Source organism: Mixophyes fleayi, chromosome 9, assembly GCF_038048845.1.
Source record: "Mixophyes fleayi isolate aMixFle1 chromosome 9, aMixFle1.hap1, whole genome shotgun sequence".
Classification (NCBI taxonomy): Eukaryota; Metazoa; Chordata; class Amphibia; order Anura; family Limnodynastidae; genus Mixophyes; species Mixophyes fleayi.
In genome coordinates, this window is record NC_134410.1 from 22946758 (window position 1) to 22971457 (window position 24700).

Below are 24700 nucleotides of genomic sequence, written 5' to 3' on the forward strand. Positions count from 1 at the left end.
ATGATAACAAATCTAAGCTTGCATTACAATCAAGATGGATATCTGGCTGCTACAATACACTAGGTACCTACTAGATACATACACTGAGGCTATCTTATAAGTTTCCCTTACATAATTAATAGGGATCAGTCTGTAAGTGTCAATATAAGACACCAGCTAGTAACCTCCGTGTAGAACAATATTATGGGTAGTGTATTGCTAACTACCTAACAGTTTCCCCTCTAGCTCTGGAGTTATAGGGGTAAATCTGCATTATCAAAACTTCTCCAAATAAATAAACAAACAAAGTGCACCCAGCGATAACGCCGACGCGCGTTTCGCTGTGTGTTGCTTAGTCAAGGCAAGCCAACAGAATGAACTGACAGTTCTTATATACTGTCAGTTCCGAGCTAACTGAATGATGTCATTAATAGGAGCCAATCAAAAGTGAGTATCTAAGGATGATTGGCATCGACATGCGCCAATGGTCAGAAGATCCTCCTTAACTCCGCCCTCACTATGTATACGCTATTTGAATTGCAATCGAGTACTTGTATAACACAGTTATCCACTCTCTCGGATTATCATTATAAGTATTTATATCAGTCTGTCAAAATCCCCTGTGCCCATTTTAGAACTATACACAGGGTTATGGTACATATAAACCTATTTTCATACGCCGGTTACACCGATCAGATATCTACGATGTACCTTCTTGCTTAATGATCATGTCATCGCGAGTACATGTTTCTCGTTCATCTACATATAGGAACAATTAAAGTTGGCATAGTGTAATAGGGATTCATCATGTAGTGTCAATTTCTTTCACAAAAACACCACATGATATCCTTTAAAGAGGAGTGTAGTATGATTGACAAGGTTGATTACCAATGGTATTCACGATGATAATGGGACCTCCCTGTCTTAAATCTAAGCCATTCATGGAAGAAAACTCAATATGATTGACAGTATTGGCCGCCAATGGAAATAAATCTCAATGCAAGGGGTGAAAACTAGTTTTCTGTTTTGCACATAAGTTAAATTCTGACTGTTTTTTCATGTAGCACACAAATATCAACTTTAAATTTCAGTGTACAAATAAGCTATCAAGTATTTTCACCCCTTGCATTGTAACATGGTTTTGTCCAGGAGACTGAAATAAGAAGTTTCTCAAGTTAAGATCCTTAATGAATCAGGCCCTTAGACTACATACTGAGAATTACAATAGATCGGGCATATATAACAAGTGGGGTGGAACCGTAGCCATTATTACAAAAAGGGCAGTTGTCACGGGACAAATCAGCTATAGACATTATAAAAATATGTGATCATGTTCTCTATCGTTCTCTGGAATGCAGTGCATTAGCTTGTGGTTACCTAGCGCGTAATGGGTTAAGAAAGCCCTTTTCATTCGCTTCTTAGCTACTAAGGGGAAGATTCAATTACCCGCGATGTTCCTCAGAACATCACGGCGGCGGATTTTTACCATTGCTGCAGTAAATTATCCACTCATTTTCCTTACACCTCTATGGGGCGCAAGGAAAAGTCAGTATAGATTTCTGTAAAAATCCAGCGGCCGCGATGTTCCTCAGAACATCGCGGGTAATTAGTCTGCCCCTAAGTCTATTTCATATATAGATTTCGAAGAACTTTACTACACCTATGTCAACAGTTTGATTTCTCAACACATAGGACACAAATAGGGAGAGCGTGATTCAAACGAAGGGGTGGCTTCATCTTTGGACAATTTGGAAATTCTTAGAGGTCACTCCCTCCTAAATCTGTCCTAATAAATATAGCTGCCAGGCTCCAAGTGCAAGACAGGGACAGGACAGGAGTCAGGTCTGTGGGACAAGATGCTGCAGCTACTGATTATTGCAGTGGGTGTACTGCACAGCCAAGCTGCCTCTCTGGTGAGTATGTGCACAGTACAACTGCTATAACTAGAGTCATATCTATAGTAGTCAGGTGTAAGCACTAAAAGAACGCATCAGTTTCAGAAAAATTAATTCAGAATTAAGTTAATTTTTGATGCTTAATTGTCAAGTGTAGGGAATTTGTAAGACAAAAATAACATTCATTTAGTTTATTGCTCATATGCTAATATGTTTTACAAAAACTATAAATAGTAAAATAATGTTAAGCACATTATTATTTGTTAGGCTCTGCTTTGTACTCGTTTCTTTTTCAAACATATTTTTAGATTTTTGTATAAAATATGCTACAGTTTGCAATAAATACATTTTATAATAAGAATATTATTCACAAATTGAAAAAAAATGAATAGCTAACAATAGCTTAAGCGCCAACTTCATCCAAAATTACAATTTAGTTTTGGCTAGACATCAATAAGCTATGCTAGTATGTATAGTTCTAATCACTTGGGGTCCGAGATCCAGCAGGTCTACTGAGTTATCCAGTGGTCTAGTGATTCAATTCTCTCTCCTACTAAAACAGTTGTTGCTGACATCCCTACCCTCTGAACTTCCCATTTACATGTGTGAAACCGACAACTGGCAGCAGGAGAGAGACATGTATCCTTGGACCAAGTCTAGGTGTGGAAACAATACAATGCTTTGGATTTTGTAAATCTGTCATTATTGCAGTACATTTGCATGTAATGTTTATTCTCCCGTCATTTCCATATAAGTTTAAATTCGTCTTGATAAAATATTAATTGGAAAACTTATTTTTAATAACATGTATAAAACTAATATTTTTAATTACTTCTTTGCAGGATAGGCATTCTCCTTACAAGTTGCATGCTTACATTTTATGGTACATGATGTGATACTTATGATTGACATATTGTTGGTTGCAGGTAAATCTTCCTGTGGAGCCCGTAAAAGGACAGAGTTTAGAATTAGAGAGAAGCGACAAAGTCATGGTGAGCACTTTTTGATATGCCTATGTGACCATATTTCATAAACTTTAAGCAATTGTATTGACCTATAAATAACAATAATGTACACTTCATTCTGTATGTTTTGTATTGTTAGAGGTGAAGTCATGATGTACACTATCTGATATTTCTGTGTGACCCTATCTAATATATCTTAAGTAACTCTATTGATCTACATCAAACGACAATGTCCACTTCTGTTCCTATACCATGTATTTTATTGCTATATTTTATTACAGAACAATGAAAATAAAAATAATTTGAAAAAAAAGGGCTGATATTGAGAAAACTCAATACACTCACCCACAAAGCCCCCTCCTTCTCCAATGCTTCTTAAATTTCTAACCACCTCTCCATTCCCACTCCATCCCGTTTCCTGAGGTTGGCTAATGACCATCGCCTCTCATTCACCCTGATCATCATATCCCACCCCAGAATCCAAGACTTCTCCCGTGCTGCCCCTCTTCATTGCAACATCATCCCATGATCCATCCGACTATACTCTAGTTTGTGCTACTTCAAATGGGCACTCAAAACTCATCTTTTCCTCTAAGCCTACCAGCCATCCAACTAATCTTCTAGCCATACTTGAAGACCTTACCTTATCTCTCCCCCCCTCTTGTGCTTGATCCCCTCCTCTGACTCCCTTTGTGCCTCCTGTCTTTTTACCCACCCTCTAGAATGTAAGCTCTTATGAACAAGGCCCTCTTCCCTCATGTTTCTCTACCAATTATTCTGCTCCTACTTCATTATGAAAGCTATGTTTGGCGTGTTTGAAGTCCTGGTAGTATTTGTTTAATGTTCAATACTGTTTTTTACCCTGTATGGTCTTATGCCTGTCTCATTATTATGCTGCGGAAATATTGTGGCGCCCTATAAATAAAGGCTAATAATGATAATAATAATAATATGGGTCAAAATGAATATTTGTATGTACGACAGTATTAATAAACTGGCGTGGGTCAAATCAGTGTTTATTAACTTTGGGATACTGCCAATTTTAAATATAACTACCACTCCTCTGATTTTTTTTCAAATAAGATTATATTGCTACCCATAGAGAGTAGTCTATAATAAACATGAAAGGATAATTCCACCCAAAACCGAATTTTCAGTTTAATAAGCAGTTTTCATATAGATGAAATATTTATATGGAACATCTGGGCATGAAAAATGTTAACCTATTATGAGGAACCAGTCCCAGATATCTCCAAGAGATCACATATATCCTCAGATGAAACGGATTTTTGGGGTAGACCTCAATTAGCTATGTTCGTAAGTATAGTTCTAATCACTTGGGGTCTGTGATCAAGCAGGTCACCAGTTGTCCAGTGGTCCAGTGATTCGCTCCTTTCTCCTTCTAAAACAGTTGTTGCTGACATACCTTCCCTCTGAAATTTTCATTCCCATGATTGACACAGACAACTGGCAATAGGAGAGAGTCATGTATCGTTGGACCAAGTCTACCTGTAAAATCAATACAATGTTTTGGATTTTATAAATCTGTCATTAGTGCAGTATATTTGCATGTAATATTTATTCTCCCATCATTTCCATATAGTTTTAAATTCTTCTTGATAAAATATTAATTGGAAAATGTATTTTTAATATTATGTATAAAACTGATATTTTCCTTTACTTCTTTGTAGGATAAGCTTTCTCCTTACAATTTGCAAGCTTACATTTTATGGCACATGATATCATACTTTTGATTGACATATTGTTGGTTATAGGTAAATCTTCCTGTGGAGCCCGTAAAAGGACTGATATTAGAATTAGAGAATAGCGTCAAAGTCAGGGTGAGCACTTTTTCATATCATCATCATCAACATTTATTTATATAGCGCCAACATATTCCGTAGCGCTTTGCAATTGACCATATTTCATATACCTTAAGCAATTGTATTTAGCAATAATATACACTTCTTTTTGTATTTTTTGTATATTTAGTGGTGAAGTCATGATGTACACCCTCTGATATTTCTGTGGGATCTTATCTAACATACCTTAAGCAACTATATTGACCTACCACAAACGACAATGTCCACTTCTCTTCCTATACCTTTTGTTTTATTGTTATTTATTATTTTTACAAACAATGACAATAAAAAGATTTTGAAAAAAATATTACAGGGCCGATATGGGCATAAATTAATATTTGTATGTTTGGCAGTACTAATAAACTTGCTTTGCTCAAAGCAGCGTTTGTTAACTTTGGGATACTGACCCTTTTAAATAATACTACCACTCCTCTGAACTTTTTTTTTTATTGTTATGTTTTATTACAGAATAATGACAATAAAAATATTTTTTTTTTGGCAGATATGGGCCAAAATAAATATTTCTCTTACGTCCTATTTGGGGGACAATGTGATACATAGGGGTATAATCGGTGGTCCTCAGAGTCAAGGCACTTAAACAATTAAATCTGTGAGTTTAGCTCCACCCTTACTATACCCTTACCATAGGAAGGAGTGCTCAATTTTAGTTTAGTGCCCTTTGGTGCAGAGCTCCTGCCCTGGACTTATTATTGTTACTTTTATTACTTTTTTTAATTTCTTTATTTTAATATTATTTGTTTATATGGAAAAAAAAGATGCGGAGCACAGGGATGCCTCCCAGTGGGTGGATAGACTGTGGTCTTCCTCCACCCTGGGTCCCTGAACCAGGGAGAGTAGCTGTCTCAGCTATCTCACCCACAGCATATGCAGGGTCACAGAGTTTATTTACTACATTCTGTGCAGCCGACAACAGGCTGTCAACCCTGCCAGCTGAGACCACAGCACACTGAACAGATGATGTGGTCACGTCCCCCTCCCCCCTAGACAATGAGCATTGCCAGCAAGAAGGGGGATCTAGGACAGCTACAGCAAGAACTCCATTGGATCAGAGAGCCAAGCTGTGGCTGTTCCTCATGTAGGAGGGGCATTAACTGATGGGGGAAGAGTGGAACGGCCATCTTTACTGACAGGAAGAGATTAGAACTCCTCCCCCGGCTCAGAACCATTTTTCAGACACACTGCTCAAGGCTGAGTTCCATACAGGACCGGTTTAACAGTCCTACATTCGATCTTTTCCCAACTTTCTATGTGAAAGAGTGTGTGTGTGTGTGTGTGTGTGTGTGTGTGTGTGTGTGTGCGCGTGTGTGCGTGTGTGCATGAGGCTGCCATTTTTACTGGCGATTTAAAGAGTGTGTTTTTATATTTAATAATTTCCACTGTATATTGCAGAGTCTGTCTCAATATACAGGGTCACCAGATATGCATTGAACTATATCCATGAGCCTTTGTTCCCACAAAAATACAGCTTTATTGCATATTATAATGTCATACATATTCCTGCATTATTGCTTGATACTACTGATTTCCTCAGCAGAGCATATTTAATTTTTTTTTGTGTGGCCATGTTCTGGTGGTATATATCTCTGTATACATATACATTTATATATGCACCATGACTGATAAAGCTGTCCATCCAGATAACCATGTCTTTCTTGGAGGCTCATGGTTGGATAATCAACCTGCCAAAATCTTCATTGATCCCATTGCAGACAATGCGCATTTTAGGGCTGAATTTTGACACCAGGGGGTATATTTACCAACCTGCGGGTTTCAAAAGTGAAGATGTTGCCTATAGCAACCAATCAGATTTTAGCTTTTATTTATTTAGTGCATTCAACAAAATGACAGCTAGAATCTGATTGGCTGCTGCAGGCTACATCTCCATTTTCAAACCCACAGTTTAGTAAATATATCCCCAGGTGTCAGAAAGTATTCCTTCCAGAGGAAAAGATTCTTTTAGTCCAGTGAAGAACCGGGAACCTCTTGAGGAAACGAGAAGTGTCTCTATTGAGGTGTATGAAGCTGCTGGGCACAATAGTCTCAGTGTTTCGAGGCAGTGCCCTATATACAGTTCCATTTGCGGGCATTCCAATGGGAACTACTATGCAAATGGACCAGTTCCCATCTGCACTTGGACAGGCAGATGATCAGAGTTTCCGAGTTTCAGAGTTGCACAATTGTGCCCACGGACGACAGTTTGTTGGGATGGGGATGGTTCAGCTCAACTCTCAGATTCCAGGGTTCGTGAGACCCTCTGGATACATCTCTCCCCATCAATATGCTGGATCTAAGCGCAATATACATTATACTAGTCCAGGCACAGAGTTTTCTGCATAGAAAACCCGTCAGAGTGCAGTCAGACAATGTGACAGTTGTCGCCTACATAAACCATCAAGACAGCACTTGCAGTGGCAGGGCCATGAAGGAATCAATCAGGATAATGTTGTGGGCAGAGCACCACATTCCTGTGCTCTCGGCAATCTTCCCAGAGTGGAAATTTGGTAGGCAGCTTATCTAAGCCACAACAAGGTCCATCCAGGAGAAAGGTCCCTACATCAGGAGGTGTTCAATCTCCTAATTCAATTATGGGGTTGCCCAGCGATAGATCTGATGGCATCATGGTTGAACTACAAAGTTCTACGTTTCTATGCAAAATCCATGGATCCCGCTGCAGGATTTGTGGATGCCATGGTGATTCCGTGGAGGTTTCACCTCATCTTCTTATTAGAAGTTGAAGTAGGAAAAGGTGACCACCATCCTGGTGGCTCCAGAATGGCCAAGCTGAGCTTGGTACTTGGACCTTCTAGGAATGGCAATAAAACCTCAGTTAAGATTGCCTCTAAGGCCAGACTTGTCACGCAAGGTCCTCTTCGATGCCACTCATTAGGCTGGCTGGCCTCGACGGCATGGCCGTTGAGGCCATGATACTGATAGCTAAGGGGTTTTCTGCAGCTGTGGTTAAAACCATGATCAAAGCCAGGAATCCTTCTTCTGCTGACAACTATTATAGGATCGCATTTTAACCTTTCCAGGTTGCATGCCTTCCACCAGGCAGGTTTAGAAGGGTATTGTGTTTAGGATCCTTGAAGTTGCAGGTTTCAGCCTTGTCCATTTATTTCCAGTGCAAGTTGGCCTTCCTGCCGGAGGTTCACACTTTTCTACAGGGTGCGCTTCATGTTCTTCCCCTGTTTGTACACCCGGTCATGGGATCTGAACTTTGTTCTTCAAGCATATCTCACTTGGAAAGTGGCATTTCTACTGGCAGTGTCTTCGGCACAACGAGTATCTGAATTGGGGGCGTTGTCTTGTATTCCACCCATTCCTTGTTTTTCATGAGGACTGGGTGGTGCTTTGCACTAAGCCCTCATTAGTTTCTAAAGTTGATTCTCGTTTTCACTTGAATCAAGAAATTTTAGTTTCTGCTCTCGCTCCAAATTCTCGTCTTTGGATCAGTCCATGTTACTATTGGATGTGGTCAGGGTCCTTAAGTGCTATGTAGCCCGCACTGCAGGTCAGCGCAACTGGATCACTTTCACCATCAAATTGGCTCACATGAGGTCAGCTAGGCCGGTGCCAGGAGGTTTGTCAGCACATTCGACAAAGGCAGTAGGTGCTTCCTGGGAGGCGTATCACGGAGCTTCAGCCGAACAGCTGTCTCGGGCAGCTACATGGTCATCTGTCCACGCCCTTGTGAAATTCTAAGATTTTGAATGCAGCCCTGTCAGAGTAGTAGGATAGGATTACTTTCTCATAGTTCATTGGGGAACACTACGTGCCTATTCTTGCTCTGAGTGCAGATTTAATCGTTTAAGTGGATTCACTCTTGGGACCACCGACTATACCCCTATGTATCGCACTGTCCCCCAATGGACTACGAGAAAGAGATTTTTATGGTTACACTAATAAACTTGCTTGGGTCAAATCAGCGTTTGTTAACTTTGGGATACTCACAATTTTAAATATAACTACCACTCCTCTGAATTTCTTAAAAATAAACATATGTTGCTACCCATATAGAATAGTCTATAGTAAACATGAAAGGATATTTCCAACTAAAACTGAATTTTCAGTTAAACAAACAGTTTCCATTTAGATTAAATATCTGATATAAAATATAAGTATGAACATCTGGACATGAAAAATGTTAACCTATTATTAGGAACCAGTCCCAGATATCTCCAGTCCCAGATATCTTCAAGAGATCGTATAAATCCACAGATGAAACTGATTTTTTGGGGTAGACCTCAATTAGCTATGCTCGTGAGTATAGTTCTATAAACTTGGGGTCCGTGATCCAGTAGGTCACTTGAGTTATTCAATGGTCCAGTTGTTGCTGACATCCCTACTCTCTGAACTTCTCATTCCCATGTTCGAAACAGACAACTGGCAGTAAGCGAGAGACATGTACCCTTGGAACAAATCTAGGTGTAGAAACAATACAATGCTTTGGAATTTGTAAATCTGTCATGATTGCAGTAAATTTGCATGTAATGTTTTAAATTGATCTTGTTAAAATATTAGTTGGAAAATGTATTTTTAATATCATGTATAAAACTGTTTGTTTTTCATTACTTCTTTGCAGGATAAGCATTCTCCTTACAGGTTGCATGTTTACATTTTATAGCACATGATATGATATTTTTGATTGACATATTGTTAATTGTAGGTAAACCTTCCTGTGGAGCCCGTAAAAGGACCGATATCAGAATTAGAGAATAGTGGGAAAGTCATGGTGAGCACTTCTACATATGCCTATGTGACCATATTTCAAATATCTTAAGCAATTGTATTGCCCTACAAATATCAATAATGTTCACTCCATTCTGTATGTTTTGTTTATTTAGTGGTGAAGTCATGATGTACACTTTTTGATATTTCTGTGTGACCTTTATTTTAAGCAACTATATTGAACTACCACAAACGACAATGTCCACTTTTCTTCCTATACCTTGTGTTTTATTGTTATTTATTATTTTACAAACAATGGAAATAAAAGGATTTGGAAAAAAATATTATATAGCCGATATGGGCCAAAATTAATATTTGTATGTTCGGCAGTACTAATAAACTTGTTTGGCTCAAAGCAACATTTGTTAACTTTAGGATACTGATACTTTTAAATAATACTGTGACTGTTCTGAATTTCTTAAAGTTAAACATATGTTGCTACCCATATAGTAAACGTGAAAGGTTATTTCCACCCAAAACTGACTTTTCAGTTAAACGAGCAGTTTCCATATAGATGAAATATCTAAAATAAGTATGAACATCTGGATATAAATAAGTTAACCTATTATTAGGAATCAGTCCCAGATATCTCCAAGAGATCGTATAAATCCACAGAAGAAACAGATTTTTTGGTGTAAACCTCAATTAGCTATGCTTGTATGTGTAGTTCTAAAAAGTTGGGGTCCGTAATGCAGTAGGTCACTTGAGTTATCCAATGTTCCAGTGAATCGCTCCTCTCACCTACTTAAACAGTTGTCACTGACATCCCTACTCTCTGAACTTCCCATTCCCATGTTTGAAACAGACAACTGGCAATAGGAGATACACATGTACCTTTGTAACAACTCTAGCTATAGAAACAATACAATGCTTTGGAATTTGTAAATCTGTCATGATTAGACGTACATTTGCATGTAATGTTTTAAATTCTTCTTGATAAAATAATGAAAAATGAATTTTAATATCATGTATAAAACTGTTTTTTTGTTTACTTCTTTGCAAGATAAGCATTCTCCATGCAAGTTGAATGCTTACATTTTATGGCACATGATATGACACTTTTGATTAACATATTGTTGGTTGTAGGCAAATCTTCCTGTGGAGCCCGTAAAAGGACCGATACCAGCATTAGAGAACAGTGGGAAAGTCATGGTAAGTACTATTTGATATGACTATGTGACTATATTTAAAATTCCTTAAGCAATTGTATTAACCTATAAATATCAATCATGTACACTGCATTTTATATGTTTTATATATTTAGTGGTGAAGACATGATGTACACTTTCTGATATTTCTGTGTGACATTATCTAATATATCTTAAGCAACTATTGACTTACCACAAAAGACAATATCCAGTTCTCTTCCTATACCTTGTGTTTTATTGTTATTTATTGTTTTACAAACAATGACAATAGAAATATTTGAAAAAAAATATTATAGGGCCGATATGGGCCAAAATTAATATTTGTATGTTCGGCAGTACTAATAAACTTGTTTGGCTCAAAGCAACGTTTTATATCTTTGTGATACTGACACTTTTAAATAATATTACAACTCCTCTGAATTTCTTAAAAATAAATATATGTTGCTGCCCATATAGAGTAGTCTAAAGTGAACATGAAAGGATAATTCCACCCAAAACGGACTTTTTAATTAAACGAGCAGTTTCCATATAGATGAAATATCTAAAATAAGTATGAAAATCTGGACATGAGAAATATTAAGCTATTAGGAAACAGTAGCAGATATCTCCAAGAGATCATATAAATCCACAGATGAAACTGATTTTTCTTAGTAGACATCAATTACCTATTGTCGTAAATCTAGTTCTAAAATCTTGGGGTCCGTGATTCAGTTGGACCCTTGAGTTATCCAATGGTCCAGTGAATCGCTCCTCTACCCTACTTAAACAGTTGTCGCTGACATCCCTACTCTCTGAACTTCCCATTCCCATGTTCGAAACAGACAACTGACAGTAGGAGAGAGACATGTTCTCTTGGAACAAGTCTAGGTGTAGAAACAATACAATGCTTTGGAATTTGTAATTATGTCATGATTGCAGTAAATTTGCATGATATGTTTTAAATTCTTGTTGATAAAATATTACTTGGAAAATGTATTTTAATATTATGTATAAAATTGTTTTGTTTATTTACTTCTTTGCAAGATAAGCATTTTCCATACAAGTTGCATACGTACATGTTATTGCACACAATATGATACTTTTGATTGACATATTGTTGGTTGTAGGTAAATCTTCCTGTAGAGCCCGTAAAAGTACTGATATCAGCATTAGAGACTAGTGGGAAAGTCATGGTAAGCTTTTTTTGATATGCCTATGTGTCAATATTTCATATACCTTAAACAATTGTGTTAACCTATAAATAACAATAATGTACACATCATTTTCTGTGTTTTGTATATTTAGTGGTTAAGTCATCATGTACACTTTCTGATATTTCTTTGTGAACTTATCTAATATTTCTTAAGCAACTGTATTGACTTACCACAAACGACAATGGCCACTCCTCTTCCTATATCTTGTGTTTTATTGTTAATTATTGTGTTACAAGCAATGACAATAAAAAGATTTGGAAACAAATATTATAGAGCCGATATGGGCCAAACTTAATATTTGTATATTCGGCAGTACTAATAAACTTGCTTGACTCAAAGCAGCGTTTGTTAACTTTGGGATACGACACTTTTAAATAATACTACGTCTCCTCTGAATATCTTTAAAAAAAAAACATATGTTGCTACCCATATAGAGTAGTCTAAAGTAAACATAAAACATTAATTCCACCCAAAAATGACTTTTCAGTTAAACGAGTAGTTTCCACATAGATGAAATATCTAAAATAAGTATGAACATATACACATGAAAAATGTTAACCTATTATTAGGAACTAGTCCCAGATATCTCCAAGAGATCATATAAATCTACAGATGAAACTGATTTTTCTTGGTAGACCTCAATTAGCTATGCTCGTAAGTATAGTTCTAAAAACTTGGGGTCCGTGATCCAGTAGGTCACTTGAGTTATCCAATGGTCCAGTGAGTCGCTCCTCTTTCCTACCTAAACATTTGTCTCTGACATCTTTACTCTCTGAACTTTCCATCTTCGAAACAGACAACTGGCAGTAGGAGAGAGATATGCACCCTTGGAACAAGTCTAGGGGCTAGATTTACTAAGCTGCGGGTTTGAAAAAGTGGGGATGTTGCCTATAGCAACAAATCAGATTCTAGCTTTCATTTATTTAGTACCTTCTACAAAATGACAGCTAGAATCTGATTGGTTGCTATAGGCAACATCCCCACTTTTTCAAACCCGCAGCTTAGTAAATCTAGGCCTAGGTGTAGAAACAATACAATACTTTAGATTTTGTAAATCTGTCATGATTGCAGTAAATTTGCATGATATATTTTTAAATTTTGTTGATAAAATATTAATTGGAAAATGCATTTAAATATCATGTATAAAATATTTTTTTTTATTTACTTCTTTGTAATATAAGCATTCTCCATACAAGTTAGATGCTTACATTTTATGGCACATGATATGATACTTTTGATTGACATATTGTTGGTTGTAGGCAAATCTTCCTGTGGAGCCTGTAAAAGGACCGATACCAGCATTAGAGACTAGTGGAAAAGTCATGGTGAGCACTTTTTGATATGTCTATGTGACCATATTTAAAATTTCTTAAGCAATTGTATTGACCTATAAATATAAATAATGTACACTGCATTTTGTATGTTTTGTATATTTAGTGGTGAAGTCATGATGGACACTTTCTGATATTTCTGTGTGACTTTATCTAATATATCTTAAGCAACTCTATTGACTTACCACAAATGACAATATCCAGTTCTCTTCCAATACGTTGTCTATTATTGTTATTTATTGTTTTAGAAACAATGACAATAAAAAGATTTTTAAAAAAATATTATAGAGCCGATATGGGCCAAAATTAATATTTGTATGTTCGGCAGTACTTATAAACTTGTTTGGCTCAAAGAAACGTCTTATATCTTTAAGATACTGACACTTTTAAATAATATTACAACTCCTCTGAATTTCTTAAAAATAAATATATGTTGCTGCCCATATAGAGTAGTCAAAAGTAAACAGGAAAAGATAATTCCACCCAAAATTGACTTTTCAATTAAACGAGCAGTTTCCATATAGATGAAATATCTAAAATAAGTATGAACATCTGAACATGAAAAATGTTAAGCTATTATTAGGAACCAGTACCACAAATCTCCAAGTGATCATATAAATCCACAGATTAAACTGATTTTTCTTAGTAGACCTCAATTAGCTATGCTTGGAAGTATAGTTCTAAAAACTTGGGGCTTGTGATCCAGTAGGTCACATGAGTTATCCAATGGTCCAGTTATTCACTCCTCTCTCCTACTTAAACAGTTGTCACTGTAATCCCTACTCTCTGAACTTCCCATTCCCATGTTGGAAACAGTCAACCGGCAGTAGGAGAGAGGCATGTTCTCTTGGAACAAGTCTAGGTGTAGAAACAATACAATGCTTTGAATTTTGTAAATATGTCATAATTGCAGTAAATTTGCATGATATGTTTTAAATTCTTGTTGATAAAATATTAATTGGAAAATGTATTTTAATATGATGTATAAAATTGTTTTTTTTAAATATTTCTTTGCAAGATAAGCATTCTCCATACAAGTTGCATACTTACATGTTATGGCACATGATACGATACTTTTCACTGACATATTGTTGGTTGTAGGTAAATCTTCCTGTAGAGCCCGTAAAAGTACTGATATCAGCATTAGAGCCTAGTGGAAAAGTCATGGTGAGCTGTTCTTGATGTGCCTATGTGACCATATTTCATATACCTTAAGCAATTGTGTTCGCCTATAGATAACAATAATGTGCACTTTATTTTCTGTGTTTTGTATATTTAGTGGTGAAGTCATGATGTACACTTTCTGATTTTCCGGTGTGACCTTATCTAATATATCTTAAGCAACTGTATTGACTTACCACAAACAACAATGTTCACTTCTCTTCATATACCTTGTACTTTATTGTTATTTATTGTTGTACAAACAATGACAATAAAAAGATTTAGAAAAAATATTATATGGCTGATACTGGCCAAAATTAATATTTGTATGTTCGGCAGTACTAATTAACTTGCTTGGCTCAAAGCAGCGTTTATTAAGTTTGGGATACTGACACTTTAAAATAAAACTACAGCTCCTCTGAATTTCTTTAAAAAAAAACACATGTTGCTACCCATATAGAGTAGTCTGAAGTAAACATGAAACATTAATTCCACCCAAAACTGACTTTTCAGATAAATGAGCAGTTTCCACATAGATGAAATATCTAAAATAAGTATGAACATCTGGACATGAAAAATGTTTAAATAATATTAGGAACCAGTACCAGATATCTCCAAGTGATAATATAAATCCACAGAAGAAACAAATTTTTCTTGGTAGACCTCAATTAGCTATGCTCGTAAATATAGTTCTAAAACCTTGGGGCCCATGATCCAGCAGGTCACTGAAGTTATCCAATGGACCAGTGATTCGGTCCTCTACTTAAACAGTTGTTGCTGACATCCCTACTCTCTGATCTTCACATTCCCATGTTTGAAAAAGACAACTGGCAGTAGGAGATAGACATGTTCTCTTGGAACAAGTCTAGGTGTAGAAACAATTCATTGCTTTGGAATTTGTCAATCTGTCATGATTGCAGTAAATTTGCATGATATGTTTTAAATTCTTGTTGATAAAATATTAATTGGAAAATGTATTTTAATATCTTGTATAAAACTGGTTTTTTATTTACTACTTTGCAAGATAAGCATTCTCCATACAAGTTGCATGCTTACATTATATAGCACATGATTTGATTCTTTTGATTGTCATATTGTTGGTTGTAGACAAATCTTCCTGTGGAGCCCGGAAAAGGACCATTACCAGCATTAGAGAATAGTGGGAAAGGCATGGTAAGTACTTTTTGATATGACTATGTCACCATATTGAAAATACCTTAAGCAATTGTATTGACCTATAAATAACAATTCTTTACACGTCATTTTGTATGTTTTGTATATTTAGTGGTGAACTCATGATATACACTTTCTGTTATTCCAGTTTGACCTTATCTAATATATCTTTATCAACTGTATTGTCTTACCACAAATGACAATGTCCACTTCTCTTCCTATACCTTGTGTTTTATTGTTATTTATTGTTTTACAAACAATGACAATAAAAAGAATTGGAAAAAAATATAATAGACCCGATATGGGCCAAAATTAATATTTGTATGTTCGACAGTACTAATATTCATTTTTTGTATTTACTTCTTTGCAAGACAAGCATTCTCCATAAGAGTTGTATGCTTACATTTTATGGCACATGATATGATTCTTTTGATTGACATATTGTTGGTTGTAGACAAATCTTCCTGTGGACCCCGTAAAAGGTCCATTACCAGCATTAGAGACTAGTGGGAAAGTCATGGTAAGCTCTTTTAGATATCCCTATGTGACCATATTTAAAATACCTTAAGCACTTGTATTGACCTATAAATATCAACTATGTACACTTCTTTTTGTATGTTTTGTACATTTAGTGGTGAAGTCATGATGTACACTTTCTGATATTTCGGTGTGACCTTATCTATTATATCTTAAGCAACTGTATTGACTTACCACAAATGACAATGTCCAGTTCTCTTCCTATACCTTGTGTTTTATTGTTATTTATTCTTTTACAAACAATGACAATAAAAAGATTTGAGAAAAAATATTATAGGGTCAATATGGGCCAAAATTAATATTTGTATGTTTGGCAATACTAATAAACTTGTTTGGTTCAAAGCAGCGTTTATTAACTTTGGGATACTGACACTTTTAAATAATATTACAACTCCTCTGAATTTCTTAAAAATAAATATATGTTGCTACCCATATAGAGTAGTCTAAAGCAAAACATGAATGGATAATTCCACACAAAACTGACTTTTCAGTTAAACGAGCAGTTTCCACATAGATGAAATATCTAAAATAAGTATGAACATCTGAACATGAAAAATGTTCCATGCTTTGGAATTTGTAAATCTGTCATGATTAGAAGTACATTTACATGTCTTGTTTTAAATTGTTCTTGATCAAATAATAATTGGAAAGTGTATTTTAATATCATGTATAAAACTGTTTTTTTGTTTACTTCTTTGCAAGATAAGCATTCTACATACAAGTTGCATGCTTACATTTTATGGCACACGATTTGATAATTTTGAAGGACATATTGTTGGTTGTAGACAAATCTTCCTGTGGAGCCCATAAAAGGACCAATACCAGCATTAGAGACTAGTGGGAAAGTCATGGTAAGTACTTTTTGATATGCCTATGTGACCATATTTAAAATACCTTAAGCAATTAATTGTATTGAACTATAAATATCATTTATGTACACTTCTTTTTTTATGTTTTGTATATTTAGTGGTTAAGTCTTGATGTACACATTGTGATATTTCTGTGTGACCTTATCTAATATAACTTAAGCAACTGTAGTCACCACAAATGACAATGACAACTTCTCTTACTATACCTTGTGTTTTATTGTTATTTATTGTTTTACAAATATTGAGAATAAAAAGATTTGGAAAAAAATATTATAGGGACGACATTGGCCAAAATTAATATTTCTACGTTCGGCAGTACTAATAAACTTGCTTGGCTCAAAGCAGCGTTTGTTAACTTTGTGATACTCACACTTTTAAATAATACTACAACTCCTCTGAATTTCTTAAAAATAAACAATATGTTGCTACCCATATAGAGTAGTCTAAAGCAAAACATGAAAGGATAATTCCACACAAAACTGACTTTTCAGTTAAACGAGCAGTTTCCACATAGATGAAATATCTAAAATAAGTATGAACATCTGAACATGAAAAATGTTAACCTATTATTAGGAACCAGTACCACAAATCTCCAAGTGATCATATAAATCCACAGATGAAACTGATTTTTCTTAGTAGACATCAATTACCTATTGTCGTAAGTCTAGTTCTAAAATCTTGGGGTCCGTTATTCAGTTGGACCCTTGAGTTATCCAATGGTCCTGTGATTCGCTCCTCTCTCCTACTTAAACAGTTGATGCTGACATCTTTATTCTCTGAACTTCCCATTCCCATGTTCGAAACAGACAATTGGCAGTAGGAGAGAGACATGTACCCTTGGAACAAGTCTAGGTGTAGAAACAATACATTGCTTTGAAATTTGTAAATCTGCCATGATTGCAGTAAATTTGCATGTAATGTTTTAAATTCTTCTTGGTAAAATATTAATTGCAAAATGTATTTTAATATCATGTACAAAACTGATTTTTTTTTATTTATTTCTTTGCAAGATAAGCATTCTCCATACAAGTTACATGCTTACATTTTATGGTACATGATAATATACTTTTGATTGAGATTTTGTTGTTTGTAGGCAAATCTTCCTGTGGAGCCCGTAAAAGGACCGATACCAGCATTAGAGACTAGTGGGAAAGTCATGGTAAGCGCTTTTTGATATACCTATGTGACCATATTTAAAATACCTTAAGCAATTGTATTGACCTATAAATAACAATAATTTTACACTTCTTTTTGTATGTTTTGTATATTTAGTGGTGAACTCATGATGTACACATTCTGAAATTACAGTGTGACCTTATCTAATATATCTTAAGCAACTGAATTGACTTACCACAAAGGACAATGTCCACTTCTCTTCCTATACTATGTGTTTTATTGTTAATATTGCTTTACAAACAATGACAATAAAAGATTTGTGAAAATTTTTTATAGGGCCAATATGGGCCAAAATCAATATTTGGCCTATGTTTATTATTGGGAACCAGTCCCAGATATCTCCAGTCCCAGATATCTCCAGTCCCAGATATCTCCAAGAGATCGTATAAATCCACAGATGAAAATGATTTTTGGGGTAGACCTCAATTAGCTTTGCTCGTAAGTATAGTTCTAAAAATGTGGGGCCCATGATCCAGTAGGTCACTTGAGTTATCCAATGGTCCAGTGATTCGCTCCTCTCTCCTACTTAAACAGTTGTTGCTGACATCTTTATTCTCTGAACATCCCATTCCCATGTTCGAAACAGACAATTGGCAGTAGGAGAGAGACATGTACCCTTGGAACAAGTCTAGGTGTAGAAACAATACATTGCTTTGGAATTTGTAAATCTGCCATGATTGCAGTAAATTTGCATGTAATGTTTTAAATTCTTCTTGATAAAATATTAATTGCAAAATGTATTTTAATATCATGTACAAAACTGATTTTTTTTTATTTATTTCTTTGCAAGATAAGCATTCTCCTAACAAGTTACATGCTTACATTTTATGGTACATGATATGATACTTTTGATTGAGATTTTGTTGGTTGTAGACAAATCTTCCTGTGGAGCCCGTTAAAGGACCAATACCAGCATTAGAGACTAGTGGCAAAGTCATGGTAAGCGCATTTTGATATACCTTGTGTTTTATTGTTATTTATCGTTTTAGAATCAATGACAATAAAAAGATTTGAAAAAGATTATAGTGCCGATATGGGCCAAAATTAATATTTGTACTTTCGGGAGTACTAATAAACTTGCTTGGCTCAAAGCAGCTTTTGTTAACTTTGGGATACTGACACTTTTAAATAATACTATGACTCCTCTGAATGTCTTAAAGATAAACATATGTTGCTACCCATATAGAGTAGTCTAAAGTAAACATGAAAATTTAATGCCACCAAAAACTGACTTTTCAGTTAAACAGTTTCCATGTAAATGAAATATCTTAAATAAGTATGATCATCTGAACTAGAAAAATGTTAAGCTAATATTAGGAACCAGTCCCAGATATCTCCAAGAGGTCATACCAATCCACAGATGAAACTGATAGTTTTTTTGCATATTGAAAGTCCCAACCTTTTTAGCAATGCATAATCCAAAAAATCAACTTGATATTTATTTCAAAATGCAGTATTAGAGATAATAGCTCTGCTCTGTAGAAATGCATAAACTCCTCACTATTCAATGCAAAATGCATGAGGCTAAGAATAAAGTCTTTACCAATCTAGCTGGAAATCACTGGCTAACGCATTTCATCGCACTACTTCAGGTCTTCAGAGGTGTATGACAATGAAAATGAGAAATTAAATTGAAGATGATGATTGTTTATCATCATTGTTTAAAATAAGGGCCAGTCTCAGAAAATATGTAAAACATGTTCAAAATAAATATAAAAACCTCTAAGGATGACAGTATTATATAATTAAAACTTCTAAACTGGAAATTGTTAGCAATAAAGATTATCTAGCAAATGCATCTTGTAGGGGGACGCTTCATAAATGACAGGCAAGAAAGATTGTAACATGTCTAATGATTAATATTTATAATATAAAAATTCTAAAATCTGTATTTTCCTGTATCTAATTTGTTAATAAAAACCTTTAGAAATTGTAGAATATATAAATGCCCTAGCAATATTATTATTTATTAATTAGATATACATACACTTATTATAATCCTTGGGAAAATGGAAAGAAGCAAATATCTAGGGCCTGATTCATTAAGGATCTTAAATGAAGAGGTATCTTATTTCAGTCTCCTGGACAAAACCATGTTACAATGCAAGGGGTACAAACTAGTTTTCTGTTTTCCACATAAGTTAAATACTGACTGTTTTTTTTATGTAGCACACAAATATCAACTTTAAATTTCAGTGTACAAATAAGCTATCAAGTATTTGTAAAATTATACAGTCTCGTTGAGGCCTGTGTCTATAATTTTACAGATATGTGATTTTTTTAATCTTTAATAAATTCATCTCTCTATGCAGATTAAATCAACAGGGTCTCTGGATGAGCTAGGGGCCTGTCACTGCTCTGTCATCCTTCCAGATTCTACATTCCCAGCAGATCATTTGGAAGCCCTGCAGATCTCCAATCAGAATCTAATCACCCGTGTGAATCAAGAGATTTCTAAGGTACAAAAAGAAATAAACATAACATTTGCAGCCAATAATTCTTAGTGTATTATTCTAAATATTGAGTCAAGCAACAAATCGGATGCCTCTATTATGAGCATTGTAAACTACCTTATACTATTATAATGTAAGAAAATTAAGTAAACTATTTGGGAAAATGTTTAAATATGTGCACAAATATTCATTCAATTAGGAATAGTGATTGTTGTTGTCAGTTTGTTAGTTCCTCATTTTTCTACCTTAAGATTTTAGGCCAAATCAAGAGGATTATGTATTTATACAATCTCATTACCCCCTCCAGATACAAAGTTACCAATCTACATTGACTGGGTACATGCAGAAACTGAAGAGTTTGACCAGTCGGGTGGAGGTGATAGAGATGGGTGGAGCGTCTTACGCATTGCTGGACTTCGAGCTGCTTAAGTTGGAGATCAAAGAGATGGAGTCCTTGATGAATAAGTTCAGGGAATCCATTGTTGGATCCAATGCTCTGGTGGGAAATCTCTTTCAGGAGGTAATTTGACACTTGGTATTAAGCTTCAACAGCATTTTAGAATTATGAAGTCAACCCTTTATGTACAGTATATTTGAATATCTAGAAAACATTTTGGTCACACAGTGTACATCAAACATGTCACTTACCAGTACTCTAAGCATTCTTCTGTCATCTACAATTCTCACTTTTTATATCTTAAATCCAGATCCATAATATCTCCGCCATGGTGAACCAACTGGAGTCATACGACAAGAACAACGTCTTGGCTGTGAGAAGGCAGATTGCTGCCCTGCGTAAGAAGCTGCAGGAGTGTGAGATAATCTAGGTTAAACTCACCCCACTGCAAATCAACTATGGTAGGTCAATGATATTCCACTTTAAACTGAATATTACATTTCTGTTTGTAGAACAAGTGAAAGATGTAGACATAGGCTTGTGGCTATCAGCGGATGAGAGTAGCTCTATATAACCAGAAAGATAGATGATATGAAGAAGAGATATGAGGATGCTTTAGACCAAAGGGACTGTCCTTTCATGAAGATTGTACTGGAGATATGGTGCTCATAGACTTTGAGAACTGGTCTTAGATATAGACTGTTAGATAAAACAGTTTAGGTGAGTAATCTCCTGAGGTTATTTTCAATCAAACCATACAATACATAAGTGAATGATATTGACCACAGTACAGTGGAAGCATGAAGTCATGTGGTCGCTTAAAAAACTGCTTGTCAGATTCATTTGAAATGCATTGTTCAGAATAAATTCCCACAACTTCCAAGCTCACTCACAAACATATGGTACAGTGGTGCCACAGAATCATGTCCCCAGTGTTGAATTATAGCTAACAGACTATTTTGTAAAACGGTCCAAAAATGTAAAATACAGTATATAAAAGTCACAGCAAAAGTGCCATTCAATGATATATATGTAAACAATTCAGGTGCTTATTAGAACCAAAGATATTTGTGATGAAGATATGATGGCGGAGGTAGATTTCTTGTTCGCTAAGGGTGTCCCTACTGGATAAAAATTGTGTTAATTTGTACTAGTTACCATCAAAAAACATATCATATAATATATATATATATATATATATATATATATATATATATATATACACATATATATATATATATATATATATATATATATATATATATATACACACAGTTGTACTTATTCCAGCGTTTCAATCATGTTTAATGATTTTCCTCAGGGGTAAAACATAATACAACCATTTACCTTTAATAGGCAGCCACACTATGTGCACATCACCCAGCAACTACCTCTGGAAGTGGGCTGACAACATCCTAATGCACCACACCCTCTGCTGTGCATCACATCCGACATCATCACACTACACCCCCAGGTCCATTTGCTAATTATAAAACCAATACAAACACCCTCCACCAATAACAAAACCACAATCATGATATAGAACTGCAAAAGCTATCATAAACACAATCAAAACAACATATTACATGCTGTAATTGACTCTAGGATCCACATAAGGGCTATTTTACATGCTTTAATCAGAAGTCCAACAAAACAGTAGTATCCATAAGTTTAATCCGACAGTGGATAGTGCCCTGCAAACCAGGGAGTCCATACACAGAAGCCATTACTGAGGATATGAAAATCCTACAATTAGATCCGCATAGACAAATATAAGCACAAAAATGCCACAAATAATGAGCATTGCAATATCTACCAAGTTATGCAGAGCTAAAGCAGAAAAAATCTTCTTAGTTAACTTGGATCAAAACCGCTCAATAACTGTCCAAAAACCACCTATTGGACACGAACAGGGCGGGGGACTTGCTGGGTGATGTGCACATGGTGTGGCTGCCTATTTAAGATAAATGTTTGTATTATGTTTTATCCCTGAGGAAAATCCTTAAACATTATTGAAAACTTGGAATAAGAACAACTTTGTGTATAGATTCTTTGGAAGACCAAGGAGTGCCACCCCCTTGTGGTTATGTATTTTTTAAAAGTTTTTGTCCTAGCAGGGCACCCAGGCAGTGAGATATTTTAAGGAGGAGTGCCAACAATCTGGCTGTATATCTATCTATCTATTTATCTATCTATCTATCTATTTTTATTTTTATTTATTTTTATTTTTTTCATTGAGTGGCTTGAACTGAGAAGGGAGAATACTTAAACTGGAATTTACTACAATTAGGTACTTTTGTTAGATAATAAGATATATTCTACAAAACAGAATCAAGCCTGGTAAAGTGTTAAACCATTTATTTAATTGTAAATATAATTGTTTTTTTAACTCTTCTTTAATGTCTGCAGGATCCTGCAATCATGGGGTGCTTGTGAGTACCAGCAAACCATTTGTGGTGCAGTTGAACTGGTTGGGATTCACCTATAAATTTGGAGGGTGGGGCAAAGAATCTTTTTCCTATACTAATCAGGATGTGCACTGGGTGGCCCCACTCGCAGCAGATGCTCGTTTGATGAACATTCTATGATTCTACCCTATTTATGATGATCTCCTGCTTACAAAAGTCCCAATGATAAGTCCCTCCCTAAAACCGTGTTTTACAATAATTTTGACAACTCTAATTGTGGCCAGGGTGGTGGCATGATCATCTTCAACAATTCAATGTACTATGATTGCTATAATAGCATGGACATCTGCAATTTACATGTAGATACCAATGGGGGGAAATGTAAGCCTCTTCCAGATGCTGCCTTCAATAACCGGTTCTCCTATGCATCCTCCACCTGGCAAGACATTGACCTGGCTAGTGATGAAATTGGGTCATTTATTCTACAGAGAGGATCTCTGGAAACATTGTCATCAGCAAACTCAACTCCCTTTCCCCTGACTTTACATAAGACTTGGTCTACATCACCGTACAAGCTTGGTGCCACAAACACCTTCATGGTCTGTGGGGTCTTGTATGCTACTAAGGCCCTCAACACAAGGAGAGAAGAAACCTTCTACTTGTTTGACACTAACACAGGCAAGGAGGGGCAGTTGAGTATCAACTTTAACAATATGATGGAGAATGTGCAAAGTATTTCGTATAACTCCAATGATCACAAGCTCTACATGTACAATGATGGCTACCAAGTCTCATATGATCTTTACTTTAAGACAACTCCAAATTTTGCCTAAAGAGACTATGCTTGCTGAAATCAACACTCTCTCTCTCAGGGAAGCAATTGTTTATTAGGGTAGTTAAAACAAGGGTGGATTGGTCCATTTCTTTCCCATACACCCCAGCTTCATTTCCTTAAAATATCCTAAATAATGATTCTTGATGTAGCACTAGTATATTTTACAAACTGAATAAAACTATGTTAGACAAACTTTGTTCACTAATAAATTTGTTAAACACCCAATTATTCTCTTTGTCACTTAACTGCTTTACCATTATTTCTTTAGAATTTAGAGATGTTTGCGATGGAGATGTACCACCTGCCAAAGACTTATTTCCTCATTTATGGGAATAAATATAAATATGTCAATTAAAAATCCACATAGCTCCTCCTATTTTTATATGCAATGTCTTAGTACAACTCCTCCTATCAGAACATATAACTCGCTTAAACCAAATCATACCTCCTACTTTAACTTATATTATTACTCCATATAACCATTTCCTGTAACTTATTTTATTTATTATATATCAGGGCTGGACAAATTTCTCCAAAACTTATTAGCTAGGCCACAGCTTACAAATGTA

At 35.4% G+C, this 24700-nt stretch overlaps 1 pseudogene; it reads left to right on the top strand.

Annotated features, from left to right (window-relative positions):
* The first annotated feature begins 1786 nt into the window (after positions 1 to 1786).
* Positions 1787 to 24356, top strand: LOC142102206 (olfactomedin-4-like; annotated as a pseudogene).
* The last annotated feature ends 344 nt before the right edge of the window (positions 24357 to 24700 follow it).